The 19,459-nt window shown below is 47.5% G+C and overlaps 1 protein-coding gene across 3 annotated transcripts in view; it reads right to left on the bottom strand.

The window, feature by feature from the left end:
- The window catches only part of LOC139059338 (POU domain protein 2-like), a 582,494-nt gene that overhangs the window by 502,339 nt on the left and 60,696 nt on the right, over positions 1 to 19,459 (bottom strand). The window lies entirely within an intron of this gene.

The raw sequence follows: 19,459 nt of genomic DNA, 5'->3' as shown, positions 1-19,459 counted from the left end.
ACCGCAGAAACTGGAAGTAAACATCTGAGCAAATAAAACGCGATAGTTCGGAAACGGCTGCTCTCCGAAACCTTCGTATTCAGAGTCAGCGTCGCGGCGCACCGCCTCTCGCCAAAGTGCACACGCGAGCGCATACTTTGCAACCGAAAACGCCACTATATTTGCTTATGTGGCTCCCGGGCGACGACGCACACTCCATCGTGCGATACAGTCGAGTCACCCGATAGACAGAGAGAGAAAAAAGAAACATGGCAGGAAAAGCTCGATGAAGAAACGTAAGGAAGCGCATAGTAACGGCGCTTCTCCGGCTCCCTTCCTCCGCCTGTCTTCGCTGTGCCTTGGGGAAGAAGCAAAAGCGAGTGCCCGACTCATATTCTATCAGGTTTCGAGGAGCGAGCATTTGAATAACGCATCAGAGTGCAAACTGGAAAGATAAGCCCCGCAAGAGCCGCAGAATGCGCATTCGAGGCGGCACCGCGCGAGCAGCCTGCCTGTCGAGCAGTGGCTTCCCCGCATTCCTTTTGCCCGCAGCCGCAACAAAACAAAACGCGAGGAGAAAACGGAATAAAATGAAATAAAACGTAATAAAATTGGGACACTGGCGGCATGCGAAAGACGCATTTCAAAGATAAAGTTAGCGGGGAAAGAAGAAATGCAAGCAATGATGTTATAGGCACGTGGATGACAAGGTAGGCCGAAGCGCGCCGAAAGAGAGAGAGAGAGAAAAAAGATTAAAACATAGAAAGGAAGTACCCATTTTTTCGTTTTAAGGAGCAGCAGGCCAGCAGGCGGTAAGCAAAACAGATTTCCAGAGAGATGCAGGGAAAAGAACTCGAAATGAAACTCGAAGTAAAAGGCGGGGCACGACGGTGGAGCGTCCTTCAATAGTGGAAACCACGGAACGAGAGTCAATTCTCTCTTTTCTTTCCACCCGGCTGGGAAGCAGATATAGAGTGCGCGCGGGGACCGGAGCGAGATCTTCACCGAGACCGACTTTCATTTCAACGCGCGCGGCTGCCGACCAAGCGGGTGGGTGGGCGGTTCGTGCCGCACGTCAGCCCGATCGAGAATCTCGGAGGAATTGGAGGAGGCGTCCTCCGCTCTCCGGCGGCTTCGCTGCGAAGCGCGGTAGGGAAGGAAGTTATGCACATACGTACTACACACACAGACGCGCCTCAGAGGAAACGCCGAACAGGCAAAGCACTGACTTCTTTACAGAAACGGCGGTCAACGCGAGGACAGCCGGCGAGAGAATATAACATGCAAAGTGCGTCCGGCCGACCGCTCCCCCTCTCAGACCAACCCCCCCTCCCCTCCCGCGACACCGCTCCTCCGTCGCCCTTCACGTTTCCCGCGCACCGACATCGCCACGGTTGGGGTTTCGGTTGACGTCCACTCAGTTTACTGTGTTGGCTTCACGTCGATGGACTTCTCCCAACACCACCCCACAACCGTCGACGAGTTCGGCTATGCGAAAAAATAAAATGAGGCGAACGAAAAAATGAAGTCAGCAAAACAGGCAGAAAAAAAAAAAAGAGCACAAAGCTATAATCTTCCCGTGGTCGGTTCGACACACGCCGACGGGCGGTGGCATCTGCCCGCTCACTCCTTCCCCCCCCCCCCCCCCCCCCCACCCGGCGTTGCCATACCAGCTCGTCGAAAAATGCCCGAAGAACACAACCGATAGAGTACGTACACTGCCGGCTACGGGCGCTAGGAGGTCAGGATATTCGTTACGCAAAAAGCAAAGCGACACGTACGTAAAACATGTTACCGCGGTCACACATGTGCCTGTGCGAAAACACAGCCTGTGGAAGCAACGTTTGCTAAAATCGCAAGCTGAATTCCAGCGCCGATGGCTAGAGGAAATATTGGTAGGTGACGAAGGAAAGCGGTATATACGGTATATTGCCAACGGAAACAGAAACAAAATAAAGAAAGCAGAAGGAAGACTGTTCTGACAACCACGAAAGAAAAAAAAAAGGCACACAGACAACCGCAACGTTAAATAAGGTCACTGAATGCACCACTCAGGAAGAAAAGCGTACGCCCGAAGTATATGAATTGATTACGCCCGCTTAAAGTACTCCAAGGCAGCGCATTCACATGCTTCGTGAATCCGCTTTAGTGCACCCTGTTTACGTCCACATATTCCCTCCCAACGTTCATCCATCATCTTTCTTTCCCAGTCTAATTTCATAGGTGCGGATAACTAAATGCGTTAACCTAACCAGCCTCAGGTGCCACTGCACAGCAAAGAAACGAAGAAAGAAAGAAAGAAAGAAAGAAAGAAAGAAAGAAAGAAAGAAAGAAAGAAAGAAAGAAAGAAAGAAAGAAAGAAAGAAAGAATATTCCTCCAGTCCATCAGCGAAAAAAAAAAGATGATCCCGTTTGCCGGAGCGTGCTTCCCCAGTTTTCTAATTTAATCACCGAAACAAATACCACCGCAGACTATGCGAAGACAAAAATCGGCTCCGCCCGCACTATCGGACAACGCAGTTCGAAAGCGAACAAAAGCGAGCACACCGCCCGGCATTTTCTCAGCGCAGTCAGAGCCGCCGCCGGAGAGGGACAGCGTCTGGGTAAGACCCGGGCGGAAAAAGAAAGAAAGAAAGAAAGAAAGAAAGAAAGAAAAGACAGAAAGAAAGAAAGAAAGAAAGAAAGAAAGAAAGAAAGAAAGAAAGAAAGAAAGAAAGAAAACGAAGCGGGGGGGGGGGGGGGGGGGGGGGGGGGTCGAGCGCGGGAGGATGCGGCGCCAGAGGACGGATGCGTTTGCGCGCCACTCCGCCGACGCATCCACCGGGGCGGGAAGCCATCGTGGGAGGCTGCGCGGCGGTAGCTCGTGCTTGCCTACCGTTTCAGAAACGCGAATACTGAGAGGAGAAAACGAGACCCCGCAAAAAATATATCGAAAACAAACGTCGCGCCGGCGATGCAGAAGGGGGGACGACGACTCAGCCAGCAGCCAACCGTGGCGAAAGGATTCCCAGCCCTTTCGCACGATGGGAGGGGCAACGTTTGATGCACGACGCGAGCCCCGCACAATAAAGAATACCGAAGACAGAGGGGAAAAAAAGAGCGGGGAATAAAGAGCGGGGGAGGGGGCAAGGGGAGAACGCGAGAGACGATTTCGACGCCATCAAACGTCAGGAGGGCAGCGCGAGCTAGCTTGCGTGCGTGCGCTATCGGAGTGGCACGCGAGCGTCCCGCTCGCCCCTTTGCTTGCTCTTCTTTTTCTCCTCCCGTCCTTTGCGTTTCCCGGTTCGTGCATGGGAAATGAGCCGCCCATCGGCGGCATCCCATTGGCTGAGGCGGCCGCGCGAGCTCGTCCTTCGACGTGCATAAAGGCGTGCCGGCCGCGCGCCGAGGTTGACAAGAACACGGGGACCTACTGAGGCTGCGCGCGCTCGGAAGAGGGACATGGAACAGCGCTGGTCAAGAGATGGTCGTGACGCACCTTTATCGAACCACTCTCAAAATAATAACAATAATAATACATAAAAGACACCTGTCGAGTTTCGTCCGCAGGGACTCTTCAGAACAGACCAGTGGTGGGAGACGTCCTTGAAAACGAAATTTACGGGGATCACGCTTGGGCGAATGAATAATCCTGCTGCAAGTTACAAAGGCTCAATGTGGAGGGCAAAAAATGTTGTCAGACATTTTGCTGCCTTAATATACATTATTAAGGATTTCTGGGCGCGAAGCACAAGAAATAAAAAAAAGAAAGAAAAGAAAGAGACTGCATCTAGACGCCACCGTCAGAGAACAATGTAATATTTCTTCCGCATCATGTATCTCGAATGAACACGCACAAGCGACATAAAGCCCAGCTAGCGCGAGGAAAATGTCTGACCCGAAGGCTGCTTCACCGCGCGCACTGCTGTCCAGAGGGAAAAACCACGCGTCAGGGATGCTGAAGCAGAGGCCGTGCACGAACTCAAGCCTACGTTTTTAAGATGTGGAGGGGGTCGCGTAGACTCACAGGGAAAACACTATCCAGCGCAGAAGCCAGTCGTTTTTGAGTACACTGATACCGTACCAGATAAATACTGTTCACGTGCTTGGATGCATGGAGAAAATGCAGGCAGACGAGGGCTTCCTAACAACAAAATAAGACACACCCGTTATATCTAGCCAGTACGCCTCTACAGTATACTCTACAGACGAGGCACTGTTCTAGCACATCCTCTAAATATTTGTGTGCTCCGACGTCAGAACCATTAGGCGACAAATACTCTTATATCTACTTTCATTTTAATACTCATAAAAGAAAACCAACACGTACAACTGCAGAAAACAGCTGTAAGGAGGCACACATTGAACTCTTCTTGCAAGCCAGAACATTCAAAAAGTTGTAGCTCTCTCTCTCTCTCTCTCTCTCTCTATCTGCATCGAAAGCGCGATGTGGTAACATGCGAAATCAACGGAAATGCCGAATGCCGATCATTTCACCACAGTGAGCAACAAAAACCACTAGGAGCCCTCTAGTAATATATCTGACTGCCAACTGGAGACAAGTGGCTCCGCCGCTGTACGACGGTCCACACCGCGAACACGGCGCAGAAGAGAGAAGCAGACTCGGGGGGGGGACGGTGCGCGCGAGTATGCACCGCGACCCCACGCTGTCACTGTCGAACGCAGCAAATAAATCAGGGTGGCCTGCAATTTACATCCCTCCCTGCCATCCTGCTCGCCTCCCCGCCACACCTCCCCCCCCCCCCCCCCCCATTTCGGAGTGTAGCAGCGCCAAAAGGAGCCGCTGATCTCGCCATCCCGCAACCCTCCGTTCCGCCGGCGGGTCTGTCGACTAGACGCGCATACCAATGAGTGGATGCCCCCGGGCTCACACGGAGGCCTCTCGTCCTAACCGTCCCCGGTCCTGCTCGTGCAGTAACCGCTGCTCCACACCGGTGGCTTCGCCTGCACACACCGGCGGCGACTGCAAGAACGCGCTGTTCGCATATAAGAGAACTGACGCTTGCAGGCGTCGTAATTTAAGCAAATAAAGAAAAAGAATGAAGATTGCCAATTCAAGTGCCCCGTAACGCATCCCCACCAACTGCGTATGTGTGCTGGACAGAGTGAGCGCAGCAGGGGAAAGCAGGGCGTCACCATTGGAAACTTTCAGCCGTCGTCAGAACGAAGGACCTATACGACAACGCAGTGTACAACTCTCCTCATGTATACCCTTGATGATAAGCTTGTATCCTAGTCATAAACCACCGAGCCTGCCACAAACCGCAGTAGAAATTGTGCGTGTCTGCTATATCTTACGTGATTACACGTAATAACGTAATCACTAGTGAAGCACGAGAACAGACAGGCCCGTTTAACGTGGCAACAAAACGCTTCTCAGCCGTTGAGTCATCGTCGCAGCTGCTGTTGAACGACTACTCCCCGCGAGGCAACAGAAACCATTCCTTATTTTACTTTTTGTTTTATTGAATTACAATCAATTTTAAGCAACATGGTTTGGATATTCTTTTGTCCCCTTGCAGTGGGCAAACGGGATGCAGTGGGCCGTTTTATGTCTGAAGTAACGTACATCAGCGGGCATATGCATAATTTCCTTGAACTCGTCTTCTTTTTTTCTTTTTCTAGGGAAAGTATCAATGACTTGCTTGAACATGCGACACACGTCAATGCAACCATCCGCCAATTTCCCATTTTTCCATAACACAAACAATTTATAGTCAAACTGCTCGAGTGATGTTAGTCAAGTCATGATAGTCAATCCCCAATAGTGAAGTTGCTCGAATGGCCTAAAAAAAAATGAAGGAAACGTGTGCAACATAAATGAGGGCGTACATGGGATTACGTAAAATTAAATTTGTCGGTAGCAAATGCGGGGCTGGTGGCACGTTTTATTTCTTTCTTTGTTTAGGTTTGCCCTGAGCACGCACCTTTTGTTGAACACATAGGATGCTTATTACAGCGATTGCTTGTGATTGCTTCAGCGACTTCGCTGTTGCCGATTTTGCCTGCTTTCGGAACTTGCCTGAACAAACTTGCGCCAAGCAGGCACTCCTCTGGTATCACTTCACAACCAGAAAGACTTGCAAGAGTCAATTACCAACGAGCAATGCTACTTCGGGGACAGAACTATTTATTTTTCATAAAATGCGAAACGTTAGTAAAATCGTAAAACAAGCCATACGACGCAAACTTAGCGAAAAATTCGGCAGTGTCGGCAGGTACGACTGTACCTACCGATACTGCACCAACGGTGGCGGTGCCACTTCCTGATTGTGGATAGCAGGACCCACGCTGAGCAATTGCCGGCACCGACTGCCGGGCTAGAAACCGCCTGCAGCGACAACGCAGGCACCACAACCACAGCCACCACGCCCACACGTACGCCCTTCAGATGAGACTCCGTGGACATACGCTAACAAACACAACCCAGCACGAAGATGAAGAACAAAAGTTACTGCGAGACTAAAGAGTGGTAGATGAAGATGAAGTAGAGAAGATGAAGAACAAAAGTGGTAAAACATCTCGGCGACTTCAGGTGGACGACCGTCGAATGGAAGAACACATGTGTGACAGCTACAAGGGAAAGCTCACTTACCAACTCGCAAGCGTTACAAATCGCGAAAAATTACTACTGCTTCGATAACGAAGAATACGGTAGCGAAATAAGTCGAAGACTATAGAGGTTTAGTCCGCATTCACATTCGTAGAGAAACAGTGCCACAAACGGAGCGTGAGAGAGTGAACAGGAAAGTGGTGTCTGCGAAAAAAAAAAAAGAAGACAGTTACAATGAAAAAAACCTATAGCCTAGATTAACTTCACCGCACTTGCGCTGCTGCCCATGGTTCGCATCAGTCCCGTTAGTTTAAGCTATTTTAAGCCCAACAGAAAACTCTCTAAAGAAAGAGTTTGTTGCGCAACCGCCCTATCACGTGCTCTTTATTACCTTCGGATCTCTCTCTCTCTCTCTATCTATCTATCTATCTATCTATCTATCTATCTATCTATCTATCTATCTATCTATCTATCTATCTATCTATCTATCTATCTATCTATCTATCTATCTATCTATCTATCTATCTATCTATCTATCTATCTATCTATCTATCTATCTATCTATCTATCTATCTATCTATCTATCTATCTATCTATCTATCTATCTATCTATCTATCTATCTATCTATCTATCTATCTATCTATCTATCTATCTATCTATCTATCTATCTATCTATCTATCTATCTATCTATCTATCTATCTATCTATCTATCTATCTATCTATCTATCTATCTATCTATCTATCTATCTATCTATCTATCTATCTATCTATCTATCTATCTATCTATCTATCTATCTATCTATCTATCTATCTATCTATCTATCTATCTATCTATCTATCTATCTCTTTTTTTTTTTGCGCTGTCCTTCCGACGTGAAACTACGAAAAACGCAACTTCAGAGACTACTTCGCAGCATTTCTGAAGATGACATAAAGAAAGAAAAAGGAAAGCACGAGAAAAACGATAGGATATTACACGGCCCCTGCTGGGATCGCAAGTAAGCTCAAGCGACCGACGGCAGCCGTTGCAGGGCGTGTAAAACGATATTCCCCGCGCGGCACACGATATAGGACAAGCTCTTAACGACGCGGAAAGAGAGTCGACGCAGTGCGTGCTACGCCGGCGCCGCACATACACAGACTGCCAGTACGCCGCCCCTCTTTTCGCGGAAACCACGTCGCGTACGCAGATGCAGCTATACCGTAGGAGGGGAAAGCGTCCGGTGCCAGAGTCGCGTGCGTAACACATGCGCCGGCGCACAGCGCGTTCGAGGGTTCCTGGCGAATTGCGGGACAGAGGCATGTATCGTGGTTTCAACGACGGCGGTCCTAGTTGCGCAACAGATTTTGGGCACGGACACTGAGCGTGGTAGTCCGCAAGACTGACCTCTTCAGCTTTTATTCAAACGGCAGCGCTATATTTTTTTTAAAAAAAAGAAGAAAACGAAATAGACGGGACAAGCGCCAGCCGCACGGATATGAATGCAAGTTGTAGCAACTTGCCAACCTTTCCGTCTTGATCTTTTAACGATGGTACTAAAGCGCTAAATTTACGTGAAGTCGCACGCAAGTGTCATATTAAAACACCAGTTAATACCGTATACCGTACAAAATAACTACCAGGACATCAGCTAGGAGGATAGAATATGCGCGATCAAAAACGTTCGCGTGCGAACTTTCTGAGAATCTTGAACTGCTATCGAGAGCGAGGATAAAAAAAGGACATCTAACTTTTCAATGAAGGCAGTCACTGCATTGTGCCGTGGGGTTGTCCATCATTGCATTTTGAAATTATGGCGAAAGAACAAGCCGACGCCTTGACAAAACATTATATATATAATGGGCGTAGTGCCCGCTCCCGGTTGCCGATTACGGTCCCCCAAGTGTAATAATGTATTTACCAAGAAAACAATTTTACCTCACCTATAGCAAGTAGATACATGGTCTTGTTTTGGACGAGCAGATATACTAAAGTCGTGAAGAGCGTGAAAAGTGCACACCACCATAGGCTACCATGTCACAATTGCACAAAGGCAGTATTTCACCCAGCAACACGAACAACCGCCGCGAAGGATGACGAAACAGAAGATTTCAAAAAAGCTGTTCCCCGCTCCACCCCCATTGTAGTTTAATTAGCCTAGGTATCAGCACTGAATCGACCGACCTGTAACATCTCGAACACGTCTACACCCAACACGGTATGTATAAGCATGCGTGCACTGGCAACAACGCCGAACGAAGAAAAACACTCGCGCCCGCCGACTACACACGCCTCTCGCGAGCAATCTCGCTCACCTAATCCCCTTTGCGACAGCTTTTACGGCTCCACAGAAGTCACGAGACAAGGAGGCTACAGGAAACAAAGTAACTAACCAACCACGCTCGGCAATCTTTTCAACGACAGAGAAGGAGACCGAGGCACGGCGAAACAAATCGCATTCGGCGATCTCGCGCGACGGCCTTCGTTTATTTTGCGCCCAGCCTCTCCTTGTACGCAACACGTGGCTCTCTTTTCTTTCCGTCCACTTTCCCGCCCCTCCTCCGCCAAGTTCGCAGTGCAGGCGCCCAGACGAGAGAGAAATGAGGAGACGCCTGAGCACAGTGGGTGCTCCGTGCCTAATCAGAGCCGCATCGAGCCTCGTTAGCGTAACGCCGCTGACAGAGGAAAAGTATGTCGGCGAGGGCAGATGCAAAAGCGCCTAACTCGCACGGCGGACCTGCAGCTTATCGGCCCAGGAGGAAATGCCAAAACGTGTTCCCTCGAATAAAGATGCGCGGGAGGCCCGAGCAAGGAGAGGGGGGATCACAGCTGATAAGAGAGCGAGTAATGGGGAAGATACATTCTTGCAGGCGTGCGCGCTTGTCGCGAGATTTGGGGTATATAAGGCGGCGCAGCGTGGGCTAACCGCGATAGTGCATACAGTGGCCGAATGGGTATAAAACGTCGCACCACTCTTGCGCGTCTTCTGCTGCAACGGTAACAGACTGGTCGCGCCTCTTGGCTTTGCCGGAGCCAAGGAATACAAGCACAAACGCAACGCACGGGTGTAAAATCGGCGTCGAAATTCCAAGAACTGAGAAATCTCTGAAAACATTGACTTTCCGTGCAGTTTGTGGCCGTAACCAGTAAAACCGTAGAACACCGTGGCGTTCACAGGCTGCCGAAATATTCGGCGTTTTCTCATTTTCTACGGTCCGTAAACTTTTGTCGCTTACCGTGCGGTTAAGGAGTACGCGCGTCAATAGTTGGGATCTCCTTTTCTCAACAAACCGTACACAGCACTGGCATTAAATTTCAATGCTTTCTCATCAAGGCAAAGCACCATAGACTCACGTTCGCGTTATTCTATGCATGCAAGCTATCTCGATTAAAGAAAGAAAGTAAAAAAAAGGGGGGAGGAGGGTTCGTTGTGTCGCGCTTTTATCGTGAACACTGGACTCGTTTTATTCGTCTCTAACTGCAAATGTTACTTGACTGATTCATTCTTTCGACGCGACTCCCTTTTCGACAAGTTCCCATTCGCAGCTCGATTCCCGGACAGTAGCAGGAGCTGTGAGACTCCACTGCTCACATACTTCTGCTTGACGAGCAAGCGTCCCGCACTAACGGTTTTAAAACCATACACGCGGGCCCGAAAGGCGTCCAGGCCGCCGCACAGTATACAGAAGTACATGCGGCATGCACACCGAGGCCCGGCCGCGAGCAGCCTTGGTCCACCGAGTGGCCGTTCTAATGAGCGCAAAGTCAGCGTCACATTGGGCTCGAATTTGGATACATTAGGCGGTCGCCCGTGGCGGCGCGAGGCGGACAACCGGTTTCGCCGCCGGCGCGACCCACGCCGATCGTCATTTTTCAATGAAGGACCCGGCGGCTACAGCCGCCCGGAGCGGGTACGCGGCTCCCGCACCGACCGCATGATATGGCGGGCCGCTGTGTACGAGCTTGCCGGTTGACAGGACACGCGATAAACAACCTGCTCGCATGCCCGGACAGAATTCGCAGTTTTTCCTTCAACGTGTACACAGACAAAGAAAGAAAGAGAGAAAGAAAGAAAGAAAGAAAGAAAGAAAGAAAGAAAGAAAGAAAGAAAGAAAGAAAGAAAGAAGGAAAGGGAGCGAGAGAGAGAAAAAAAGAAACAAAGAAAGAACGCTTATGTGATCTTCCGACACCTCGAGCCGGAGGTGAATACGAAGATCGCCATCATAAGCGGCTTTTGCGGCGGTAGTACTTGCACGCCAGAGGAGGTAAAACAACAAAATAAGAAGTATAGATGCAGAAGAGAGGGAGGGAGCCATACTCAGGGTCAATTAACTTCTCCGTTAGGATCGATTGCGCCATCAGCTGCGCAGCGTCGAATTCCCACTGACAGTGTCGAAATGTTTTCCCCGCGCCGAGCGACACGTGGCAATCGAGGACATAAAGAGCGAGAGAAGAGAGAGATTTGTTGACGCGAATAGAAGTGCCGCATAGCGTCTATTAGGAAAGGCAAGGAGAAGGAATTATGAGTGGGTTACCTTGCGTGAAAATAATGAATATACAGTACATCAAAGCGCTTTATACTTGAAAAAGATACAAGCGCGGGCAAAACGCGACGCTGCGACCCAAGTGCACTCCCTCGCTCTTCTTCTTCTTTTTTTTTTATGTCGAAGGCAATATTCGGGAACTCTGCTGCTAGAATTTGTATTTTGTGTGCTTTCACTATCGGTGCCGTCTTAGAAATACGTGGCCCGTCAACTTAGAAAGTACTATCGTACTTTAAAGTGCGATTTCAGTTTCTCTTGCAGGGATGTTCACCTTGACACTAGGGCTTTACTAAAATAAGCCCACATTTCATTCTGCTGGCATTGCCGTGCAGGGAATACCTTTTGCACCGATTCGTTACCCAGAAGCACGCACGCCAATAAGCTAGAAGAAAGCAGGTTCAATATGTCTGCGGAGGTAGTGAAACACCTTCAACTGGCACACTGTTCACTCTCATATATATAAAAAAAAAAGTTAAGAAAACGGGTGTGCGCCGAAAGGGTTTAGATCTCCCAGACATCCATGGTTAAACTCCAGCGCGCACAAAAAGACGAACGACAAAGCAAGTTAGCCAAACAGGCATTGTATCCTTCATTTTTCGTGCGCACCACAGTTCAATCACGAACGATTACCAACTCGACAAACGCTTAGTTCTTTTAACGCACATGACATTGGGTACGTCACGTTGACAGAGTCTCCAGAACTGTATCTTGAGCGGGGAGCATGAGCTTACTTTACCATTGCATACTTTTGTTTGTTACTATGACGTCGATGCTAAGTTAACTGCTTTAGAGAGGCGCTGGCCCTCAAGTTGGAAGGGTCAGTGTCTCCGCTGAAATAAAAGACACGGGAGGCGCCCGCCCCGACTGCCCCACTCCCACCTAGTTCAGGCGTCCATGTACGTTGGTACCGCTTCAAGGCAAGGAGCCGAATTCACAAAAACTTCCTTAAGCAAAAATTGTTCGCACAATCAGACGCCAGCAAATCGCGGCGTCGGAAAGGCAGCCAGCCTGTAGCAAATAAAACGTAAGAACGAAAAGCTTTGTGAATTTTGGCCCCACATAACTAGATTCAACAAACCATATGCGATTACAGAAAAAAGAAAAAAAAGAACAGAACAATACCAACAGAAATGTTTCGCATTAGAAACAAAAAAAAAACGAATCATGAGCCATTCCACTCTATGATGGCAGTTGACCAGCGAAGCTGTTTAGCACACGACACGGAGGTGACACATAATTCTCAACAAAGGTACGAACTCATTTGCTGTTTTGATGGGTGGTCATCGTGACGAAAGGTACGTACACTAATTTACTGTTTTGATCGATGGTCATTATTTCACTCGTGACTGCAATCACATTCTTTGATAATGTCAAATCGATGCACGTACGCCGCTGGGTGGTCGGTCGGGACGGATCGGTGTGGCATCGCAAGGGATAATATGTCTGCAACACGGAAAGCGTAAACCACTTCCTTTTCGGTGCCGACATATCCACATTGAAATCATCGACAGCAACAGACGTAGTGTCATCGTACCTAGTTCACGTAAATTGAGTAGCCACGCACCTTACGGGACAATGAGTCATTGCATTTTTTGCTTGATAACAGCCGCATGAGCCATTGATGACGACAGTTTTCGACATGCTGTTCTGTATGCTGTATACGTGATTAGAAAGAATATAAGCACAGTTCGCTGCACTATGCCGAGTGCTTGTAGCCTCTGCCTTAAGGGACTATGAGCCATTGCATTTTTTGCTTGCTTACGAGAGCATAGAATGCTTACGGGAGTATGAGCCATTTATGATGATAGTTTTTGTTCACGGGGAACAAGCATGCACGGAACCGTAACCATATACAGCTTTGCTGCAAAAGGTGTTTAACATGTCAGTCCCCTCGCAGCAATGATATACTCATGCACACTCTGAGTTAGTTCCTTTCGGGCAAGACCAAGAGTGCTCGAACCAAAAGATAAAATATTTACTTCCTTCCGGATTTTGTCTTCAGCAAAATTGGATGAAATGGTCCAATCCATCTCCACATGACGCACAGACGTTCGATGTAGCGGTCCCATACCTACTCATGTAAAGGCATAATTGCGGTATTCGACACCGTAGAAGAGAAATCGATACTTCGCATTGTCCTGAGGGACATGATCGGACATTCCGATGGAACGCTGAATGTCTGTGATCCGGTGCAGCAAAAAAGTGCCCCATTTTTGCGACCGACAAACTGTTGCTGTCTTCGGAATCTTGTCACAGTCAGCGGGCTAAGGTTCGGTATAAAGAAACTTACGGACCCACTAAACGCTGCCTTTGCGAAACTGTTTGCAATCTCATTAAGCGTAACTCCAAGGTGTCCACGTATCCGCAAACACCGAATTTCCTTAACATGAGGTGGAAATAAAAAGTGTAGCGACCGGTGCAGAAGTGAAATATACCTACTTTCTAGCGACATAAGACCAGAGACTCTCGGCGAGTATGATTAAGTGTGACACATTGCTCGGAACATTTTTTACAGAGCCAAGCATATGGCCACGAATTCACCCAGAAAAATTGGTGTGTAATCCTGAAGACGGATAGCAAGGCTCTATGTCAGCAAAGCAGAGTAAATGTCTATTGCCGATATCTCATCTTTCTGTGTGGCACCGGTGGACACTACAGCGTATGAAAACTAATCTTCGAAATGCACATTCAAGAGACCAGGTAGCCGTCTGATGGGGTCTGAGCTTAGCGTTCTTCGAATAGGGTAATGTATTTTCAAATAGTACAACCTTATATGGGAGTGACACATAGGCTTTATCATAGGATAAGCTTTATTTTTTATGAGAGAGAGAGAGAGAGAGAGAATGGATGCACAGAAAAACAGGGAGGCACCAGTTCGAGACGAATACCGGGTAACTTGTGCCGGGAACACCTTTATATGCTCTAAAAGAAGGTACTCACTGTTAGTTGAAATCTCGACGCTAAATGCGGTATGTTTGCTACAACATACAGAACAGAATCCGCAACATACTTAGGGAGCTCAAGACACTGACACAGGGCCCGCCACTCTACCAGTAAAAGTTGCAGTTTGCAACTTGAAAAGCCAGAGATCAGCCCACAGCCGAATTCAAGAACGGATCTTACGTGGCGCGATAAATTCAAAGTAGAGCAACCCTGTTCATGCCGAACTTGCTGCTGAATTTTCTCCTCAACCGGCCTAGAGCAATTCCATTTTTCTCTCAGTGATTTTATATGTGGACGCCAATCTAGGTCTGGGCCGTTAATGATTCCAGGTATTTTACAGTTTCTAGCTGCAGAAACGGTTGATTCCGTTACGTAAGTGATATAGAAACTGATCGATGGAAGGGAATAGAAGCAGGGCACTTGTATACATCTTAAGGACCAAGCGCAAGTTATCCAACCGAACCACTACATAGGAGATTTACGCAGGATTGCAGCTATCGGTAAACCTGGATGATATTTTGAGCGGAAGCAAAGAATGTAATATAATCTGAATACACAAACAGTGTGACATCCAGTATAATTCGAATATCATGGATCCCTACATTAAACAATAATGGAAAAAGCACTAAACCCTGAGGTACGTCTCTGCTCTGGGTGAACCGATTAGAGTGATACTTTCCATCTCTGCAGAAAAACGTTCTTCCCTGTAAGAATCTCCTAATCCAAGCAATGATACACAATGGAGGGTTTAAAGCATTCAGATTATTCAACAGAATGATGTACTCCACGCTGTCATAAGCTTTTGCAACGTCTAGAGTAGCGAGAGAGTATTTTGCTTTCTAAATCAAAATGAGCGGACCAAATACACCAGCCACGGCGAAAGCTAATTTGAGCGTTGCTTATGCACAAATTTCATAAATGCGCTCTGACAGCCGATTAGAAACGACTGTTTCTATTAATTTTACGACCTTATAGCTTACAGCAATTGACCGAATGCTGTCCAAATCAAACCCTTTCTCGGCGTCCGTTAAAAGTAATATAATTTTCGCTATCTTTCACTCGTTAGCAAGTCATGTTTTCTGAAGGGAAGTGTTCATAATATTTAGCAGCTCTCACATAAAGATATGCGCCAAGAATTCTGAGCATGCTAACAGATAAAGATATATCCATCATAACCCGGAGCTGCCGAATTCATGTACAGAACCTACAACAGAGAAAAGTTCCAAAGAGTTGACCTCGTTCATCGCACTGAGAAGGCAATCTGAACGTAACTGAGCAGTGCGTATGAAATAGCAACGAAAGGTACAGTGCTACGCGCCATTAAGATTAGTCTTAGCTTCCACTGAGGCCATACAACGGAGTTCAAAATGTGGCTAGGAGACAAACTTCTACTGTGCTTCCGCTTTGTTTCTCAGTTCCCTTCGCTTTCTCCTCATCCTCTTTTTAACCACAAACTCGCCACGTGGAAAGCATACGGCGTGAAAACGGCACTCCTATAATAAAATGACGGCAAAAGTAGAGCGGGACAGCGATACGCTGTTTTCTCTTTTCCAGAACAGGAAAACAATCATTTGTAGCCCGTCTCGCACGCAGCCAACGAAAAGTTAGCTTTTATGTAAGTTCCTCGCGCTTTTCCTGGTCCTCTATGATGTTTTATTCATCCTTCTTGTATTATTCCCATATGAATTGTTCAGAACTATGAAGCAGATGCCATATCGGGAACAGGCAAAAACACCCGAGTTTTTTTCTCTTATTTATGACACAATTTCCTTAAAGATAACGAAAACACAGAGGCCAGATACAAGGAAATTTTCCAAAGGCAGCGAAAATAACACATTTTACACACACAACATTAAATAGGCCGGCGACAAGTGAAAAAATGTTAAAAACACAAAGAAGCAACTAATATTTCACAACTCAAGCGAAAGGACACGGAAGGGGGCCGCATTTCTATTTTGTTCTTAGTTTATATGTTCGTTTTCCTTTTTCTGCTTTCTTTTACTTCTTTTATCACTTTCATGACGCTAAAGTTTAAAAAGGATCTAACAACGATCGCGAAAATCGCCGTACACTTGTCTTCGCGTGAATGGACACGAAAGATAAATGTTCTTTGTGTGAGCGCGGAATTCGTGACGACCTTGGCGTCTATCGCAGCGTGCTCCTGCGCAGACATGGGTAAGAAAGAAAAAAAAAATGGAGAAAGAAAAACAGTTGAAGATAATTGTGCTTAAGATAGTTTCCACATCGAATACACGTGTTAAACAGGTGAGACAATACACGTGCCCTTAGAACAGAGGTGCCCTCTATCGCTAACTGCAGAAGTACTCAAGGCCGAAATGTGTATCGTCATGGCACGTGTCCCCAAACAATAGGGCGACATGAAGCAATGAGAATCATTCCTTAAATAGTAATGCCAGCAACAATGTCTTCTTTCACAAACACCGACAGACATTTCTCTTTCTTTTTCCGAATAGAATTCTCAAGGATTCGAATACAAGAGAGCGATGGAGAAGGTTTAATGAGAGGAAAAGCGGAGAGGTTGGCCCAAAGAGTGTGTCTATGGCCAGTGGGATGAAGCGGAAAGGGCAAAATACAAAAGAATAGAAGGGAATGAAGACTGATTATGCAAAATTACTGAGATAGTCGATTGCTATCTAACTTGAGCAGTGCTGACAAGCGTGCGAAAAGGCATAGACTACACATACGCATAGATACAACTATTCCTATACTCACGACACTAAATGTCTACGCATCACTAAACATAAAAGCGTGTGCATACATAGGATGCATAAATGCATCACAACTACAAATCACACAGCTCATAACAATTACTGACAAGCGAATGCAATAAAAAGCAAACAAGAAGCACTTGATCGCCAGCCCACTGCATGTGTCCCATGAAATTTCGCTGCCATGCGCCTCGTGTAATTAAATTATCCGACGAATATACAGACAAATACTACATTTATTGTCACGCGCCCCAGTCTGCAGTGACGACAGACAAATGGAAATAGTACATAGTCCTGCTTCTAGCTTTGCGCGTCTTTCCTCTCAATCTGGAGCGAGCGAAACATATCACATCCTTCCGCGTTTCTGTCTCACTTAGAGCAGGCAGCACGGCGCAACACCAAGTTCGATTCATTGCAGCGGACGCTAAGAAAAAAAAAAAAGAAAAGCCGACAGCACCAACTTTTACTTCGCGCTGGTGTCTTCTCGTCGCCGGGCAATCGAATTCGCGCGACAACGGTCAGCGGATATGGAGGCCGGCGATTGGAGAGCTGTATTCGATTAGAGCCGAGATCGAGTTTTCTGCCCGTTACCCGTCAGTGATGCAGAAGCTGCAGACAAAGGATGGGCGTGCATGATGCGCGTCGGAGAGCGACGCCAACGACAACGTGGCGCCGCTGTAAACGAATTTGCGCCGCCTTGGGGCTTCGGTGGAACGAAATATCAATTATCCGGTGCTTCCCTGGGAGCACGCGCATGTCCTCTCCGTCATTGGTTTCATGTTTTCGAGGAAATCGGAGGTCTGTCCACCCACCGAAAAAAGCTACTTACGAAAAAAAGAACCTAAGCTCCACAGGAGTGGAAGGAAATAAGCTTTTATGTGTAACGTGTCCTGGCCGTCGAATCTGAGGCTTCTCTTCCCCAAGTCGCTTGAAGGTGGTCGGTATGTATCCACTATGCAAAGCAATATACGGACGTTTTTTCAGCCAGCGGTTCCTCACAACGCCACCATACTGCGCTCATTGGAAAACGAAAAAGAGAAAAAAGAAAATATCAATGGTGTGCTGAAGTCACTAGCAGCTGGTTAGATTTTCATCAGCACCGACATGAAAAGGACGCCGGGTCATCTCGTTAACTATACAGTATAGGCCCGTATACGCAATACAAGAGCGCTGGCATTATTCACAGAACACTATAGCGACGCCTCTTTCGCCAGACAGGTAGATTTCTCGCCATTTAGGATAACAACTACAAGAAGGCTAAGCGTACACGAATTTCGCATAACACATTGCTCGAGAATGATGTTCGGCCAGCCGGTGTACGACATATTGCAAAGGATTATGCCGCAAACAAAGCGCTATTTATCATTTACGCTATTCCTTGCGTTGAGACATCTCCCCCTTGTTGGCTAAATCATATCCATAGCTTGGCGCAACAACGTGTTCACTTCTTGGCTGACCTTCGTTTATCACGTGTACTCGATCGTTCGCATTGCGTCCCCAGTACCCGGAGAACAGTGTGTTTTGAGAACTGTTCGCGGAAGTTTACGAAAAGCCCGAAAACCAGCCGCGGCAGCCCAATGGTTATGGCGTTGCGCTGCTGTGGTCGAGGGTACGATCCCGGCTGAGGTGGCCGCATATTTCGATGAGGTCAAAATGCAATAACGTAAGTATAGATTTAGCAGCACGTTAAACAAATTCAGGTGGTCAGATTAATGTGGAGTCCCTAGCTCGCTACGGCGTTCCCTTATAATATTATTACGCTTATGGCAAGTAAAACCACAGAATGTATTTTTTAAAATATTTTTCTAAACCTCGACCACAAAACCAAACTACAAACAGCTGCAATATCTACGCCTCGCGCAGTTTCGGGGAGCGACGCGACAATTTTAAATCAACCGCCGTGGATCGAGAACGGGAAGCGCAAGCCAAGCGCCGGTGAAGGCAAGCCAACCCCCACTTTCAAGAGAAGGCCACCCAAGCCAAGCGCTAGCAGAAGCAAGGTAATCCCCCAACTTCGAGAGTGGGAGGCCGAGCACAGACGTCGACGCAGAAAGACTCCTTCCACAGGGGGCACCGGTGGTCGGTTCAAGAGAGAATTCCTCGACCTAGAGTATGGCCACAGCTGCAAGGCGTGTGTGATAGACTGTGGTTTGATCACAACCTCACGCAACTGAACAGTGTGCGCAATCCGGAACCGAAGTTCAAATCTAGCAAAACGACGACGAGACAAAAGACTTTCACGAAAATCGCGCGAAACACGAGTTCAAACTTGAGAAAACGACCACCAGCTTCGTTGTTTTGACAGCTTTCACTTAGTGGAACTGGCTTTACTTTTGTTTGCTTTGATTCTCAAGGTTTCAATTTGGGGTAAAGATTAGAGCAGTAAGGCAGCTGTATTGTTGATTGTTAGGTAGGTTGTGTTCATGTAGTTGTGTTTAGAGAGCACGACCATGGCGGTAAAGCAGCAATCATGGATTAAGGACACTGTTGAGAGAGGTTCAGAGACGTTCAGAGAAGTTCTTCTTGCCACGGACCGCAGCATACGATTTGCTGCCGGCCATCGATTACTTTGTACTGTTATTTTACTTGTTCTTAAGTCCTGTACATAATGTAAATGAACTTTCCGTTCTCAAAGTCCACCTCACCATCGGCCAACTCCCGCACTCAATGGCAAGATCTAACTGGATGGCAGCGATGGCATGCGCACCGACCCTGCATGAGATCAAATA

This window comes from Dermacentor albipictus, chromosome 4 (assembly GCF_038994185.2).
Source record: "Dermacentor albipictus isolate Rhodes 1998 colony chromosome 4, USDA_Dalb.pri_finalv2, whole genome shotgun sequence".
NCBI classification, from domain to species: Eukaryota; Metazoa; Arthropoda; class Arachnida; order Ixodida; family Ixodidae; genus Dermacentor; species Dermacentor albipictus.
Note: the sequence above shows the minus strand (reverse complement) of the source record. Positions and strands in the feature narration are given on the sequence as shown.